Source organism: Solea solea, chromosome 3 (genome assembly GCF_958295425.1).
Source record: "Solea solea chromosome 3, fSolSol10.1, whole genome shotgun sequence".
Classification (NCBI taxonomy): Eukaryota; Metazoa; Chordata; class Actinopteri; order Pleuronectiformes; family Soleidae; genus Solea; species Solea solea.
Window position 1 is genome coordinate 36,526,698 of NC_081136.1, and position 18,277 is coordinate 36,544,974.

At 40.0% G+C, this 18,277-nt stretch overlaps 1 protein-coding gene across 1 annotated transcript in view; it reads right to left on the reverse strand.

Annotated features, from left to right (window-relative positions):
• Positions 1-1,748, reverse strand: part of plxnb2a.1 (plexin b2a, tandem duplicate 1) — a 73,877-nt gene extending 72,129 nt beyond the window's left edge. The window contains exon 1 of the mRNA XM_058624405.1: positions 1,355-1,748. The gene's annotated coding sequence lies outside the window, so the exon portion shown is untranslated. The remainder of the gene's footprint in view (positions 1-1,354) is intronic.
• Between the last annotated feature and the right edge of the window lie 16,529 nt (positions 1,749-18,277).

The window sequence follows — 18,277 nt, forward strand, 5'->3', positions numbered from 1 at the left end:
CGTGCACGCGCCGTTTAACAACGGACAATAAATCCTTAAATTCGCGACTTGAGCAGCGGAGTTTGTCGGAGGTTCTCTATAATACAACATTGGAGAGGGCACGGTTCATTTCTCCAAACAGCTCTACTTTAGGAGTCGAATGTCCTCCGTGTACAACATCAGCGGTTATGTTACACGATGCTTTTCTCTGCTTAAATTCGCAGTTTTATGGAGGGATTTAAGCGCAACGTTCTCCAAACACAGGAGGGAACTTCTTTAGGCGACGGCCGGTCATTCGGCATCATTTTCTTAAGTTGTTGCCAAAAACGTGCCATTTATGGAGCAGCTCACATGCCGAATACCAGACAACTACATGGTTTATGTAAAACATCACTCACTCGGTGACACTGTGCGTTTGCCTTTAAACAGTGATCGATACATTGTTAAATTCGCGTGTATAGTGAGTGGAGTTTGGCGTGACGTTCCTAAAAACACAGGAGCGGTCGTTTGTTTACTTAATGATTAAACTCGTTATCCAAATAACGCTATGGTTGGGGGTTGATTTTCATGCCGAATATAAATACTAACATGCCCTGTGTGAGCCATGAAAAACGGTGTAACACGGGGCACGCGCCTTCTCACAACGATCAATCTATCCCAAACTTGGAGGTTTTGTCCGCGGAGTTCAGTGTGACGTTCTATAATCTTGGGAGAGGGAATGGCTCATTTTGGTTTACATCACACGGCAGCCAGCAATTTAGCTTAAATCAGTGTTTAAAGTCGTTCTGTTAATTACGCCCCACTTAAGGTGATACTTTATGCGCCGATTATCACTGGGCAACATCTCCTTTACAAATCAACACATATTTAGTTAAATGGCGCGTGTGCATTCTAACAGTGGTGAATAAATCCTTAAATTCGCGGTTTCATACACGGACTTTGGCGTGGCATTCCAGAAATCTGCCATTGGACTCGCTGTTCTCCAAATTACGCTCTACTTATGATGCTAATGTACATGCCGAATATTAAATAAGCACACATTATGTATGAAACATCACGAATTATGTCATAGGGTGCGTGTACGTTTGCGCAGTAGTCGATCTATTCTTGAATTCGACGTTTTGCGAGTGGAGTTTGGTGTGACGTTCAACGAGAGAGGACAAACTTTCTTCGTTTGATAAGAAATCACGTGTGGCCTTCGTGAATCTTTTTAATCAGCAATCATTTGTTGTTGTTGTTGTGGGGAACTTTAGGAGAAGGAGTGAAGCATTGTGGGTAAAACACATAACAAAAACATAGCAGCATAAACAGCCAAACATTCCTGCCAGCGGTGGAAGAAGGAAAAAAAAAAAGTAGCGACATTGTCGCCTCTTACCTCTGAATGTTTCCCTGTGGATGCAGCGTTTGTTTCCCTGTGATTATTCCAAGTAAAACTCGTCCACTTTGGGAAAAGAAGAAGAAGAAAAGTTCCCACAGTTACATCCTGGTGCGAAGAAGAAGAATAAGAAGCAGGAGCAGCAGAATAAGAAGCAGGAGAAGCTGCTCAGCTGGAACTTTTCACCGCAAACTCAAAATTCCCACGAATCACAAAAGTCGACAAGCGGCTTTTCTGCGTGTTCTTTTCCTCTCCACGCCCAGGAAACAGGCTCAGGTGGAACACACACACACACACTCACACTCTCACATTAACACGCGCACACACTCTCACACGGATTGTATGCTGCAGCAGCAGCAGCGTGTGTGTGTGAGTGTGAGTGAGTGAATGATCTGCGCTGTGATCGCGACAGAAGTGAGAGAGTGAGGAGGTGCGTTTTTCCTCCTCCTCCTCCTCCTCACCCAAGTTTACCACACTAACACCGGATGTAGCTCACACTTTGTTTCACAATAAAAGCAGGAAAAGGACAAGCGAACGTTTAAAAAAGTAATAAAATATCTTAATATCTTTCAATATTAAGATTGTGTGATTAAAAAAGTCACAATATTATGAGGAAAAAAGTCATATTATGAGATTCTATCGTTATTTCAGTAAATTCACATTTCAAATCTGTGATTTTTCTTCTGCTCTCTAATGCTCTAATGCTAAGATCATTTAAGATAATATGAAGACAAGGTAATCAATAATAAAAATGCTTTTTCTCGTCTTTGAATGTACAATACAATATGATTAACGACTATTAACTTTAGACAAAATAGAACAGAATGTCATTTACAGGATATAGCTTCATATTTACAACGTAAACTTATCTTAATGTATGTCACATACAAAGTATAACGTCATAAAATGTAACTTAACGTAAAGTTTAAGTTGCAATATTTACATTATTCTGTGCTACATGTACTGACTTTTGTTAGATAATGTCACAATAGATTAATATATAATTATCACAATAAAAATAATACTTAAGTGACATAATCTTACTTTACTTAAACACGCTATGTTACGTTAAATTATATGTGTTTATTTTACATTATACGTTGTTTTTGCACCGTTATGTTGAACATTAAATTTAGCTGTTTCAATTCCATTCAAAGCTAAAATGTAAATAAAACAGATTTTATTCTCGTTGCTCACTTCTGTTGATTTTCTTCTATTTTGAACAGTTTCTGATCTTGAATTTGTTTTGAAATGTTTGAATGAACTTTGAGGACCATGAACACAAATGTGAAAGGTACTTTTATTTTGAAAAGCGTGTGAGAGGAAGCGTCTGCTTCCTTGTTTGTGTTTGACGCTGAAAGCTGAAACTCAGTCTCAAAGGATTACATTAAAGGCTATTAAAGAAAAAGCCAGTAGGTCTTTAAAGAAATGAGAAAATAACACATTTAACGACTGAGTGGTTTTTTTCCCACAAAAATGTTCCTTGAAATGCTGATGCCTCTGCCCTAATCCAGACTTTATTAAAAAGGATTAATTTAAACAGAAAATAATCCATTTATACTCCCTGCAGACTGGGATTAGATTCCTGTTTTTTTCTTGTTGCAGATGTTTGAGGTGATTTTTCACGCTGTCACACTCAGTTAAGTGAAAGTGGAACTGGCCTCCGACGTTAATTCAAGCGCTCGGCGCCGAACAATGGACACTTTGTTTGTGGAGAATTTTTAGTCTGAGAAATAATCCCAGACTCTGAGCTGAAGCTTTTGTTTCATAATTCTGTTCAATGTTACAGCGATGCTGCAGCTGCAACTGTGTGTGTGTGTGTGTGTGTGTTCTGAGGAGGTGGGTGTGTAGAGAGAGGTCAAAGGTCAGCAGCAGGGAATGGAGTAGGAAGCTTTGATAGAAACACAGAGAAACTTTATTTGTTTTGTTTCTGTCAACAAACAGAAACAAAAAAAAAGAGCAAATATTCAGAGTCGTGACCTTTTCACGACTTTTATTCTGGTAAACAGGAAGTAGTTTGTCTACTCCGCAGCTGTTATTTGTTTGTTTTTTTATAGTTTCGATGCGTTTATGTGAGAGTCAGGGATTTAAAAAGCAAAGAAAACTGAAAATAGACAAGGTAACAATGAGATATGACACCATGGCAAATATAATGTATATGAACAGTTACACTTATAAAGAACATAAAGAACATTCTTATGTTCACCAAACACACACTAAACGCCAAGTAATGGAACCAACACGAGCCGAAAACACCACAACAGTGTAAACATTTAAAAGCGGCACCGCAGTATAAGTGCCGTCATGTTGAAAAATGACCGTCAAACTACGTCCTTGTGACGTCCGAACGGAAGGAGCTACGTGCATTCGGACAACGCAGCCTGATTCTATTGGTTTAGAGGATTAAAACGAGCTGTCAATCACCCAGATTGGCCAATGCTAGGCGGAGCTCTGGCCCTGAACAGGCTGAGGCAATCAGAGTTGTTTCTGACGCTCCAGAGAAAAATGCCCCAAATATATTGATTTATTTTTTATTCAAAACAAGTTTTTATTAGACCAATAGTGACATGTAAATATAATTAAATGGGTTTAATGATTTTTTTATATATATATTTTCATAGACAGTGCCAAACTAGAGTTGCCTAGGCATCTCTTCACTAAAACCTGTGTAATTTGACTCTTATGTATAATTTGACTACATAAGGACAGAGGTTAAAGGTTAAACGAGAAATAATGTCAACTTTATTGTTTCACGTTCTGTCTTTCCTCGACAGAAAACCTCAGACTTCGTACGAGAGAGTTTACGTTATGTTCTGGACCCTAAGAATCATGGGAGATGTAGTTAAATACAGGCTGCGGGTGAATCCTGAGCTCGCTGATGATTAAAACTTAACTTTAACTTTCAATAAAATCTGTGTGTGTGCGTGTGTGGGGACTCTTGTCTCAGAGTGTGCGTGTGTGTGGGGACTCTTGTCTCAGAGTGTGCGTGTGTGTGGGGACTCTTGTCTCAGAGTGTGCGTGTGTGTGGGGACTCTTGTCTCAGTGGGGATAAAAATGGACGTCCCAGAGGACACACACTCATAGTCAGCAGTTCTGCTCAGACATACTGCGAGGAGTTAAAGTGTGTGTGTGTGTGTGTGTGTGGTTCATGTATCTGTCCTGCTGATCAAACAGTGTTCTGGTGTCTTCAGGGTTGACTGCTTCACTAAGTGACCACTGGAATGTCCAGTTTGTGTGTGCGTGTATGTGTGTGTGTGTGTGTGTCTGTCTGTCTGTCTGTCTGTCTCTCTCCTTGAATCAAAGCCTGACGTTGACCTCTGACCTTTAACTGCCTGTGTCTGGTCACCTCTCCACATGTGACTCGTCCACGGATCAAACGTTCTGGCTAACAAAAGCTAACAACAACAACAGCTACAAACTACGAAAAGTTGCTGTTTTTACTCACAAAAACAGCAAAACAACATGTTGACAAATAAAAACTGTCCATTTGTTTACGACTGACGACACACGAGCAAGTAACAGTATAAATCTTAGACTCCTATGTCGGATAAATATCATTAATTAACATCAGTTAAATGTCAACAAAATAACAAACACAGAGTCCGCGTCTACGTATATAATATACATGCATATGAATTTCATGCAGCAGGTCATTATTCACACACACGGCTTTATTTAAATTCTCCAGGTTTCTCCTTCTCTGAATGTCAAAGATTTTTTTGTTAAAATAAAAATGATGCACAGAATAATGTTGACGTGACGTAAGCACAGACGTTGCGTTAAAAGGATATTTTTAGCTTTAACTGTCACTTTAAGAGGAGAAAACAATGAGTTTGAATTAGCCACTGTTGTGAGCTAGTTTAAATTAGCCACTGTTGTGAGCTAGTTTGAATTAGCCACTGTTGTTAGCTAGTTTGAATTAGCCACTGTTGTTAGCTAGTTTGAATTAACCACTGTTGTTAGTTAGTTTAAATTAGCCACTGTTGTTAGCTAGTTTAAATTAGCCACTGTTGTTAGCTAGTTTGAATTAGCCACTGCTGTTAGCTAGTTTGAATTAGCCACTGCTGTTAGCTAGTTTGAATTAGCCACTGCTGTTAGCTGTTGGTACTGCTAAATGAAGTAACTGTGTAAGTTATCAAAGCTAAAACATGAACACAGTGTGAGATGGAATTAAATTAAACTTATTTCTAAACTTGTTCTAAGCTAAAAGTCCTTTTTTCTCCTTACATGTAATGAAAGTAGAGTTTTCACATGCTAATGAAGACTTAGCATCAAACAGTGACTTAAACATGACAGAACAGAAGCAGACGAGACCAAGTGAGAGTGAGTATCAGGATCACTGTTGAATATGTTTGTACTTTAAAGACGGGACATTATCTCTCTGTGCTGAGTCACATATGAACTGTTGAATATTTCACATTTATATTCATGGATGTGGACACACACACACACACACACACACACACAATTCTTTTTTTTAAATGTGTCTTTGGCACATTCCGACTGTCACAGCACGGAATCGGCCTTTATTGTTTCCTGGAAATGATTCAATTTAAATGCAGCTTCAGTCTCTAATGTAAACAGTTTGGTTTTTATAATGATGAGAATTTTTATTGGCTCAAAAACACAGAGAGTGATGGAAATGGAACAGAACCCACCTTTAGATTGACAGCTGTGACTGTGTGTGTGTGTGTGTGATGGAGATGTCACATGTGAATGATTTATGAGAATGTAAATGAGGTTGTTAAACTGTTGAAGGACAGCAAAGATGGAGGAACACACACACACACACACACACACAAATACGATGTCGGTACTAGAGATGTTCCGATACAATTTTTTCTCTCCCGATACCGATTCCGATACTTGTGCTGTGGGTATCGGCCGATACCGAGTACCGATACCGATACCAGTGTGTTATAAAAAAATATATATCATACTACGCCTGCATGACTGTGATATGATTATCATCACCAAATCCTTTACCGTATCAGTCACGGGTGTCAGACAGTGGAATAATCTGGATGAGGAGATGAAAAAATCAGCAAAACGGAGTGTATTTAAAAAGAAGTATGTAGAGATGACCATTAATCGATACAGAATGACCCAGGAGGAAAGTATGACAAAGGTCAGAGACAGAAATCTGTAGACACCATGTGGATACGGCAGTGGAAGCAAATGTAACCAAACAACAGCTGACATACATGGAGTCTGATTGACTGTCTAGAGCTAGACTGCATCTCTGAGTGCTACCTGATGCTGAAACATGTTTTTGTCAAAATGTCATAAGAAAAAGAAAAATGATGTATTGTATGATGAAAATATGTATTCTGTGGGTAATGGGGACGGGACTAGATAAACTTTTGCTTCTCCGGCTTTCCCTTTTGGTTATGTGTATTGTGTAAACTACACTAAGATGATGTGTGATGATGAGTGATCTAACTGACATGACCGAAATAAACATACATACATATACATATATATATATATATATAAATAAATAAATAAATCATTGGTGGTAAGGTTTGGCTCAGGTTAAACCCTCTGTAAAACATGAACGAATACAGCAAATGGACATCATTTATTTTTACCAGTGATATGTTATTTCGTTTTTCAGCTTGTACGTTTGTTTTCACTCTGGTCCAAACACCGCGGCACTGGCAGAGCTTCATGTTTCCATGACGACTGACCGGGAAAGGACGTGCGTGACATCATTTTTACTCGACTCCAGATTGTTAAAATGAGTCTCTGAAGTAACGCTAAACTTTAAAAACAGAGGCATACATACGCAGGACACAGGTACGCTGGTTAGTTGTAGCGCTGCTCTTTTCGTTTAATAAACGGGCCGCTCCAGTTTGACTGTAGACGCGCTAACGGAGCTAGCGCAGCTAACAACGCTAAAGGAGCTAACTGGTAAATACTGCCAAACTGCCGACATGATGAGCTAACGTTAGCTCCTTGTCTACAGGTGTCGGGCGATCAGTTCTTCTTCACGCCTCTAAAACAGCACAGCGCAACTGTTTCAAGAGCGGCGAAGAAGAACCGCGTCAGCGCTAACGGAGCTCTATTAAATAACGTGGTATCGGATCGGTGCATGGACTCCAGTACTCGCCGATACCGATACCCACATTTTCGGCAGTATCGGAGGCATTTCCGATACCGGTATCGGAATCGGAACAACTCTAGTCGGTACGATGTTAGTAAACTACGGTGGCCTTCACTGACCAGATCAACCATCTGATCAGGGTCCTACATACACTCTTATATATAAATGTATATACAGTGTATTCCTTTAAAACTGTCAAACTCACTCTGGCTCGTTTGTCCACTCAGGCTGCCGTAGAATCATGGCGGGACAAGATGGCCGCCTCCGTACAGCAAGACCCTGTGATGAAATAGACGAAAACGTGTTTTCACTCTGACAACAAACGCTGCCAAATGTTACAGAATGCACGTGTTGGTGTCCATACTCATGATTACCACCAGGGGGCAGTATAAGGATCAGGTATATTCAGTCAAAATTAGCAGCGTTGGTGGTGGATCACGCCCCTTTTTTGTCAAGTTTTTATTCATTGACGAAAAAGTCGGTAAATTTTGAAACTGAAGCTTTTCCTGCCAACATGGCGGCGTAAACAAACTGAGTCATGTGACGACTGTGGAAGAAGAACAACAACAACAACGAGAGCTGAAACTAGTGATTAACTTGTCAGGAAAATGTTTACTGACGTTAAAAATCAAGTGAGAAGTCGACTGTTTTCTTACAGAAAACACTGGAGTCGCCCCCTGGTGGACACTTATGAGAGCACAGGTTTCAGACACTGGCGGAGTCAACACAGTCATGTGACGACTGTAGAGGAACAAGAGCTGAAACTAGTGATTAACTTGTCAGGAAAATGTTTACTGACGTTAAAAGTAAATTTCTTTTTCTTACAAATGTAAATACAAAAACACTGGAGTCGACCCCTGGTGGGCATTTAAGACAGCACAGGTCTCAGACACGTCTGTTGAACTAGAAGCTCGGTTTCCTGCAGATGAAGCAGGAAAATGAGACGCGCCACATCCTGACGTTCAGCTTTTTTCACGCGAGCGAAGAACAAATGGAGACGTTTTTACGTCGACCTGCGTTAACGTGGAACGTGGTGAGAGTGAATTTCTCTGTGTTGCTGTGTAATAAAAACATCCCCGGGGGAACGTTTGCACTTCACTGAACCTCCACTGCGACGCTGCCCGGCTCATATTTAAGGTTAGATATTGAGCTCATACATCATCGGACCAGTTTACAGTCCATCGATCTCACTCACGGACTGAAATGGAAAAGAAGAAGAAAAACGTCAGACACACGGCGTTTCATAATCTGACTTTCAGCGTGTCCTGATGTAAATGAAACCTCCTCACACTTCACTTCTGTGTGTTAAAACTGCAAACATCACAAAACGCTGCTTTAACGTCTCATAGACGGTGAAAAGAGGTGAAGAAATAATCTTATTTTCAGCGCGAATGGATAAAAAGGTGTCACATTTCTTCCCATATTTATAGTTACAAACAAAGTCGATATTAAACAGAGTCGATTTTGCTGACGTTCCATTTTTCCACTTCACTCCAGAGTGAGTATTGATCGCAGAGAATCATAAACACACACACACACACACACACTGTGGTTCATCTTCAGTGCAATTATAGCAGGAACAAATGAAGTGGTTCTCCACGTCTATTAAGGAACAAATAGAAAAACCTTCACGTACGTCGATGGCAGACTTGTTAACATGACGCGCTCATCGATAAAGACGCTGACATCATGTGATCTGACAGAGAGGAAGATGAAGAGGCCTTCATCATATTAAAATTGGTCAAAAGGCAAAGACGTGGACGACCTCATGATGGCGCTCCATGACAAAAACAGTTCTGTGCAGCGAAAATCAAAATATAAGAACATGTAGAAAGTGCCTAAGCCTGTATTCTCTTAAATGTCCACCAGGGGGCGAATTTATACTTGATTTTTTTTAGATTTTAAGTCTTTAATTTTTTTCATACGATCGTGTCCCATTGAGAGTCAATTAGACTGGAAAATGGGATAGTTTGGGGGCGTGGCTACGGTGAGTTTGACAGTCCTCACTCACTCAGTAAGCTCCACCCACTTTAAAACGATAGTAGTAAATCAACAGCAAAACATAGGTTATTTTCTACAGTGGTCACATGACTCCGTTTGTTGACTCCGCCATGTTGGCAGGAAAAGCTTCAGTTTCTAGATTTAAATGTTTACTGTTAATTTTGATGATTAAAACTATGAACGTCAACGACAAAACTAAACATGTTTTGAGTTTTGATTCGACATACGTTCAACAACAACGAGATTTCCCTGAATAAAATGTACGTAGAGTATCTTACAGGTGGCCTCAGCTCAGGGTGAAAGTTTGTTGCCTCTCACAGTAAAAGTCACATATTCATATTAAATATGTGCACATTTAAAAACACTAAAGCACCAGCAGCTTCAAACATCAGCTCCAGCGTCTGATGGCTGATGTCGGTCCAAACCCTCCCGCTCGCTCATTAAACAAGTCGCCAATTATTTCGTCGCTCGAGTCGAGTCTCTGTCCTGTTCTGCGTGTTGATGTTTTTTTTTTGACGTGGAAACACGCGGCGTGGCCTTTATCGGCTTTAAAATATTCTGCTGTTCCTGTGACAGGAGGAGCTGAGGGACGACAACAAACACCAGCGCGCCTGTCATCCATCCTGTTAAATCAGAACAAATCGGCCTTTGTTCAGGAGGAGCCGGGCGAGGACCTTGACTCTGACTCTGAGGACGTTTCTCTTCTTCTTCTTCTTCTTCTTCTTCTTCTTCTTCATCTTCTTCTTCTTCTTCTTCTTCTGTGGTCGTATAATGAGATGTTTCAGGTGGAGGATTAACACGGAAACAAGGCTGGCAGAAACCGAGCGATTAAAGCAGCGCGTATACACACACACACACGCACACAGAGCAGTGTTGGTGGCAGTAATCAGAGAGCAGTGTGTTTTTCTCAGCACTGTAATTCATCAAAGTGACGGCTGCCAATGAGTGTGAGTCAGTGAGAGAGCAGCGGATAATCAATCATCAATCTACCTGCTCGCTCTCTGTCTGTCACACACACACACACACACACACACCTCACCACGTCCAAGCAAGGCACTAACACAGTCAGGGTCACAGGTTGACTTCCCTGATCTCTGTGAGTAAATAATGATGCTGCTCTGATTATTGATTATTGTTTCTGACAGGAAAAACACTTTGTTTTATGAAATAAAAGGGAAATAGTTTGTATCGAGTCTTGACGACAAAGCTCAAAGCTGCTTTACACGACGTGACATTCACTTTCAATTTTCTATCATTCACTGTTTCACACTCATTCACGTGTTGCCGGCACAGTTGCCCATGGACACATTAGCATGTAAACTAGCGTAGCCGGGTTGAAGGCTACCATCGCCAGAAATAAAACGTATAAAACCTTTATCGCAATGAAATGAGCTAATAAGCTAATTTTAACCCACTATAGAAAAAGAAATATTGAAAATATCGAGTCCAGTTTGAGAAAAGTAAGACATTCATGGCTAACGGCTATGCTAACACCCAAAATATGAATGTATGTCTTAAAAATGACGCAGGAATTTGCATAAATCAGAAAGGAAGCAGACTAGAGAAGGAATTAGCGCGGTTTACGCTCCCCCCTGAAGCTAATCAGATTATATTACTGAGTCATGTGACCCTGGAGTGAATGCTGACGTTTTTTTGTGTTTACATTTTCATTTTGAAAAACAAGCTTTCAAACGCAAAGCGCTAATCATTCCAGCGCAAAGTATCATGGAACATGAAGGCCAAGATCAAGCAGCAGTGCTAGCATTACATCAGCATTGTGCTTGTTTTCACCAACAGAGGGGGCTAATCGGTAAAAAAACCCACACTATTCTGATTCAAAGGAAAAATCTGTAGAAATTGTAGCTTCCTGAGCTACACATATGCTAACGTGCGTCTAAAGTTTGGCTTAAGGTGAAGATTGTGACCGGAAGTAGCTACGTACATTTCTGGTACAGATTAGGAAGTGACAGAATTTTAAACAGATTTTAGCATTAGCATTAGCAAGTGTCAAATGAATCCATGTCTCTACTTAGGTCCTGAGGGCTGTCACTGAAATTCTAACGTAAAGGTCACTTTGGAATTGTATTTTATGTGATTAATTACAGTACCCTTAGAGTCCAGCAGAGGGCGCACGTAAGGCGTCCTACGATCGTGATCAGGTTGACCTGAGGTTTGCCTTAACTATCAAATATTAAAAGTAACATGATTATATTTTAGTTAAAAGCTGTCGGAGCTTCCCCCGTTGTCAGTATTGTATGTATGTTACTCGAATAAACTAACAATGATTGAAATTGTTAACAATGTTATGAAAACTGTGATATTTGTGGTTTATTAGAGGAGTGACGGGGTGTTTTATTTTGTTTGAGTGAATTACGGTTCATTATAGATTCACTCAAACTTTATTTTACAGTTTCTTACAGTACAATGGTGACAAATGTGAAAATAAATGACCCTGAACGTGTTCATCTTTCCATTTCATAGATAATAAAACTGAATATTTTATGAAAAATAGACATCAGAACTAGAAATGTCCCCAGCTTTTATCTCAGAATAACTAAAGCAAAGTGATCAGCGACGGTTGTCAGAAATCAGTTCATCAGTAATATCGTTGACTGAAAAACATTTAATACTTCATAATCTCACATTAAAGAAACTGCAGTTTTTTTTTTTTTTTTTTTTTTAAACTTTATTTTTCATTCAATAAAACAAGAACAAAACACAAACACAGGGGGTAGACACTACTATCTTGCATAGAGATGCCATTTTGTCCATCTTGCAGTACATAACTCTGATTTCATCCGTAGTCTATAGGTCATTTGCTCCATTGATCGAATTTCTTCAACAATATCTAGCCAGTGGCTCAATCCAGGTGGTTCAGTTTTCAGCCAACTTCTTGTAATGGCTTTCTTAGCCGCAAGGGATAGGATCTTGAACAGATATACATCATTTTTAGCTATTACCCCATCTGGTATCAGTCCCAGGTACATATGCCTGATGTCATCAGGGATATTATAACCAAAAATTTCCCCCACGATCCTCAGAACCCCGTCCCAAAATGATCGTATTTTCATACAGGACCAGAATATATGAGAGTGACTGGCATTCAATTGCCCACATTGTCTCCAACAGAATTGTTGTTGACCCAATTGTTTATGTTTAATTTGCGGTGTAATAAAAAAACGTGTTATGTTCTTCCAACCAAACTCCCTCCATCTCTTTGAACTTGTGGATGTGTGTTGGGTCTTGTAAATGGAATGCCAGTCACTCTCAGACAACTCAATGTTAAACTCTTTTTCCCATTTCTCTTTTATATACAATGTATTCCTTCCTTGTTGTTTCATTAATCCTCTATACAGTTTAGAGACTATTTTTGAAGGAGTTTGTTTATATGCACCTGTCAACACCTCAATCACATCATTCCCTTCCAATGAGAGGTCTTTCTTGATTTCTGTCTCATATAAGTGTCTTAATTGAAGAAATCTGTAAAAATCTCTGTTGTCCAATCCGAACTCAACCTTAAGTTGACCAAATGATTTAAAATGTTGCTTATCTATGAGTGTACATATAGCTGTTATTCCTTTGTCTCTCCACTTTTTAAAGGTTTTGTCTATTACACCTGGTCTGAACCTGGTGTGAGAAGGCCAGATCAACAGCTTACAGTCACCTGTTAACTTGAATTTTTTAACGACGTCATACCATATTTCGAACGATCCTCTCAAAATTGAGTTTTCAACCTTAAGATCCATATGATCTTTTCCACCTAACATTGACTGTGGGGGGGCCTGACCCAGGTTCATCTCAATGTCCTTCCATCTGGCTTGATAACACGAAGAGCACCAATAGACAACATATCTTAACTGTGCAGCATAGTAATAATCTCTGAGACTTGGCAATGCCAATCCTCCATTTTCTTTGTCTAGTTGAAGGGTCTTGAATCGTATCCTCGGTCTGGCACCTGCCCAGATGAACCTGGAAATTAGCTTGTCCCATGCTGAGAATTGAGAATCTGGTACTTTAACTGGGAGAGATAAAAAAAGGTACAACAACCTGGGTAAAAGATTCATCTTGATCACCTCAATTCTTGAGCTGAAATCCATCACTAACAATGACCACTTTGCTACATCTTTTTGAATTTTATCGTTAATTAGCCTGTAATTCGTCTCATAAATTGTGCTATATTCCTGAGTTATTATCACTCCTAAGTATTTTATTGACTTAGAATTCCAATTTAAATTATATCTCTTCCTGATTTCTTCTTTTGGCTTGAAATTAAAGGATAAAACCTGAGTTTTTGACATATTCAATTTGTAACCCGACATCAATCCATATTCTTCCATTATCTTTAATAATATGATAAACGTTGTGTTTGGATCTTGAAGAAAGGTAATTATATCGTCAGCAAATAGTCCTATTTTGTGTTCATCTCCTGCCATCGTGATTCCTGTCAACTTATCTTCTTGTCTGATTAGTTGAGCAAGTGGCTCTATGAAAATTGCGAAGAGGGCAGGACTAGCACAACAACCTTGTCGTGTCCCTCTGTAGAGTTTAAAAGTGCCCGTCAGATGCCCGTTAATTTTAACTCTGGCTAATGGGTCAGTATACAATGCCTTTATGCAATTTATGAATTTATTATTGAATCCCATCCTTTCCAGTACTTTATACAAAAAAGCCCAGCTGACCCTATCAAACGCTTTTTCAGCATCTAAGCTGATCAGTGCAGCGCTTGTATGGTGTTTATTAACATGTTCTATAATATGAAGTGTGCGCCTGATGTTGTCCTGTGTTTGCCGTCCCTTTACAAAACCTGTCTGGTCCTCGTGTATCAGGTCAGGCAAAAAACGTTCCAGTCTTTTAGTGATAATGGATGTAAACAGTTTATAATCTACGTTTAGAATAGATATTGGGCGGTATGACTCGCAGTATTCTTTATTTTTCCCCTCTTTCGGAATGACAGATATCACAGCATCTCTCCAGGAAGGAGGGGCTATCGCCTTCTCAAGCGTCCAATTAAATGATTCTAATAGTACCGGGGCAAGGGCTTCTTTGAATTTTTTGTACCATTCATTTGGATAGCCGTCACTTCCAGGGCTCTTATTAGTCGCCAGTCTACCTATGGCTTTATCCAATTCATCTTTTGTAATAGGGGCAGTCAAATATCCATTTTGCTCTAAGCCTATTGAGGGGAGGTCCAATGAGATGAGGAATTGCTTGATTTTCTCATCGTCAACTTTCTCAGGCTGTGAATACAAGGTCTCATAGTAGTTTTTAAAGATTGTATGGATTTCTTCTGGGTCATATTTCAATGTATTTGTTGAGGGGTCCCTAATCTTATTAATTGAATTTGTTATTTGTTGCGTCCTAAGGCGCCTCGCCAATATTCGAGCGGCCCTTGGGCCTGATTCATAGAAAGTTTGCTTCACGGATCTCAGTTTATTTTCTATTTCATTGTTAATTAAGTTCTCAATTTGTTTCCTCTTTTCTTTAATCTGGTTACCTATTATATCTTTATTGACATTTTTGGGTTGTTGTTTCTCTAGGTTTTCCAATTCCTCCTCTAATTGATCATATTTTGATCTCCAGATTTTCCTTAGGTGAGCTGTCCGTGATATTAGCTTCCCTCTCATAACTGCTTTGATTGTGTCCCAAAGAATAGTTGGGTCGACCTGGTCGTCCTTATTATCATTTATACATTCATCAATTTCTTTTGTAATTTCTTCCACTGTGGATTTATTATTCAAAATTCCTATATTCAGCCTCCATAGTGTATTCCTTGGCCTGCTGTTTAAATGTAAACTAAGGTAAACCATGCTGTGATCTGATATATCTGCCGTTCCAATTGTGCACTCTTGTACCCTGTGTCTATCAATGCTATTCATCAGGAAAAAGTCTAGCCTAGAGTGTACTTTATGTGTGGCTGAATAGTGGGTAAATTCCCTATCACTTGTATGAATACTTCTCCAGACATCAAACAAGCCTACCTCTCTTATCAGGATTTTTAGGTCTTTTGATTTTGAGGATCCAAGTCTGCTTGTGCTTGTCGTGTCTAGTCGATGGTTCAAAATTGTATTCCAATCTCCCGAACAGACCAGGATTCCCTCACTCTCAGAAATAATTAAATCAAATAGTTTCCTAAAAAAGGATCTGTCCCTCTCTGGAGGAGCATAAACGTTCACAAATGTGACCAAAACACTGTCAATCCTGCCCTTGATTATTATATATCTACCTTCATCATCTCTTTTTTCTCCAAGCAGCTCAAAGTTTAAAGAATTAGATATCATTATTACAACCCCTCTCCTCCTACTATTTTTACATGAACTATAATATGTGTTGGTGTACCCGAACTTTCTTAGCTTCTCATGTTCCGGTTTTGACATGTGTGTCTCTTGTAAAAATACCACTTGGGACTTATCTTTCCTAATTTTTGCTAGGACCCTACTCCTCTTGACCGGGTTACTCAAGCCATTAACATTCAGAGAAGCAATTTTCAAATTCTGTGACATCACTTAAACATAGAAAAATGTGAATTACTTTGTAGCAGTGTAAACCCCTGATAACACAAACAATAACAAAGACAGAACAATGTCAACTGAACACAGTGAAAAACAGACCTCCAAACTAGGAGGAGAAAACTCCTCACCAAGACCCCGTTGGTGGGTCGAGGGTAGATCCTATCACTAAGACAGGGCCCTAAGTGTAGGGTGGCTAGGCCAAACCTTTCCATCCTAAAGTCCAACGTAAACTATTTCGACACTCCCAGACAGTTATTGTCATTATACCCTAAATGAAGCCAGAAATGAGTCCAATTCAAATCTTGTGTTCCAGACTCGTAGTGACAGTGATGAATTCTATTTCTTCATTTTACCTCCCTTGCGCTGGAGATCATCTCTCTGAGCATCGGTGTGATCACTCTGGAAACCCTGAAGCTTAGATCGTGCTCTCTGGGCAACGTCGTCCTCAGCCTCATAACGACCCGGTACCTTCTGCCATGATCCCAGCAGCTTTCCCAGGTGCGTTCCCCAGTCAGTCTCACCTTCGGTCGACGTCGCCTCCTCCACTGTGATTCCTCGTCTCCTCAGCTCCACTCTCGCCTCTTCTGCGCTGTTATAAAATCGGGCTCCTGTCTCCCAGTGGATGCGCATGTTCACATTTGGTGTTTGGAAGCGAACTCCTTTCACTTTCAGAGCCTTTTTGATCCCGTTATACTCTTTACGTTTCTTGACCACCTCAGCAGTGTAATCGTGATCGAAATAAATGGTCTTATTATTCAGCTGGATCTTTTCCTTCTTTGTTTTATTCCATGCCTCCTTCAAAACCAATTCTTTGGTTGCGAATTCCTGGAAATGTAATATGAATGCTCTCGGGGGTTTGTCGGGAGCGGACCTCCGAGGTCCAGATCTGTGTGCGCGCTGAATATTTAACTCCATGTCAGCCGGGATCGGCAACTTGCTTCGGAGGAGCGCTTCGACAAACTCCGGCACCGAGTCTTCTCCCTCTTCTCCTTCTGCCACTCCGAAGATGCGGATGTTATTGCGTCTGGAGCGTGACTCTAGATCGTTTAATTTAAGTCGCAGCGCTTTTTGCTGTTTCAGGCAAGAGCTCAGAGCCTCGGTCGCTTCAGCAGCCCATCTCTCAACCGTCTCCACCCTGGTCTCCGCCTCGTCCACCCGGTCCGCTAAGCCGTGAACTTCTGCTCCGAGTGTGTCCAGTTTATCATTTATTTCTTGTCCGAGATGACTGAATTCTTGTCGCAAAGTGTTGTTATCGCCTCGTAGGTCAGTTTTGAGGTCGTTAATCGCCTGAATTATGTCTGCTGGCGCCATGACGGTCGGATCGACTTTACCGCTGCTGTCTCTGGCAGTCGTCGTGTTTTTCTGCTTTGCGGGCTCCTTATCGTCGACTTTTTGGCTTCTAAGTGATCTTCCCCAATCCATCTATCTTTATTTTCAGCCAAAACTGAATTAAATGTAAACTTGGGGTTAAATTGCGATTTGTCTGGGAGAGCGATCTCACGTGCGTCCGACTACTCCATGCGTCAAACCGGAAGCCAAGAAACTGCAGTTTTATGTTTTTTAATTGATTTATTCTGTCACAGAGAATAAAAGCATTTTTTTCACACGTATATAATTAAATAAAGAGTAACTCTCACTATTCACACAAGGCCATGACATTTGAACTTGGAAAGATACCAATATATATTCATATATATACACACTCTGTATATAAATATATTTATGGACAGTATAAACAGCTTTGTGACTGTAACACTGAGGTTTAATTCATTTTGTATAAAAGTGAAACCATGAGTTTCCTTCGTCCTTGATGAAGATCGACCTGAACTAAACACAACGTCCTGTTTTCTTTCCTCTTTTTTTGTTCACTGCTGAAAGATGAGAAGCTCTCGCTCAGCAAATGTTTCCCACAGAAACCAATAACTTTGACTATTTTATTACACTGTGTGTGTGTGTGCGCGCTGCCTTTATCTGTGACCCGTCCTTTAAAGTGTGGAGGATAAAAACAGCCGAGGCCATTAATCAAAAGCCAAGTGTTTGTTTTTAACGGACACTCTTAAGGCATGACAGAGTTGGTTTGTTTAAAACGGACATTTCTCATTTATCATAAATACTGAAGCATTTTTATTAAACTTGAACATGAACAAAACAACCCAAAAAATGTTAATGAAATGTAAAAATGGTGATTTATGAACGTGCAGCTGGAAATAAATCACGTCAAACTGTGTCGCAAGACACAGACTTTATCTTCTTAAATCTTAATGTATGTCATTAAACCTACAGTAACGTTTTTACTTTCAGAACCTC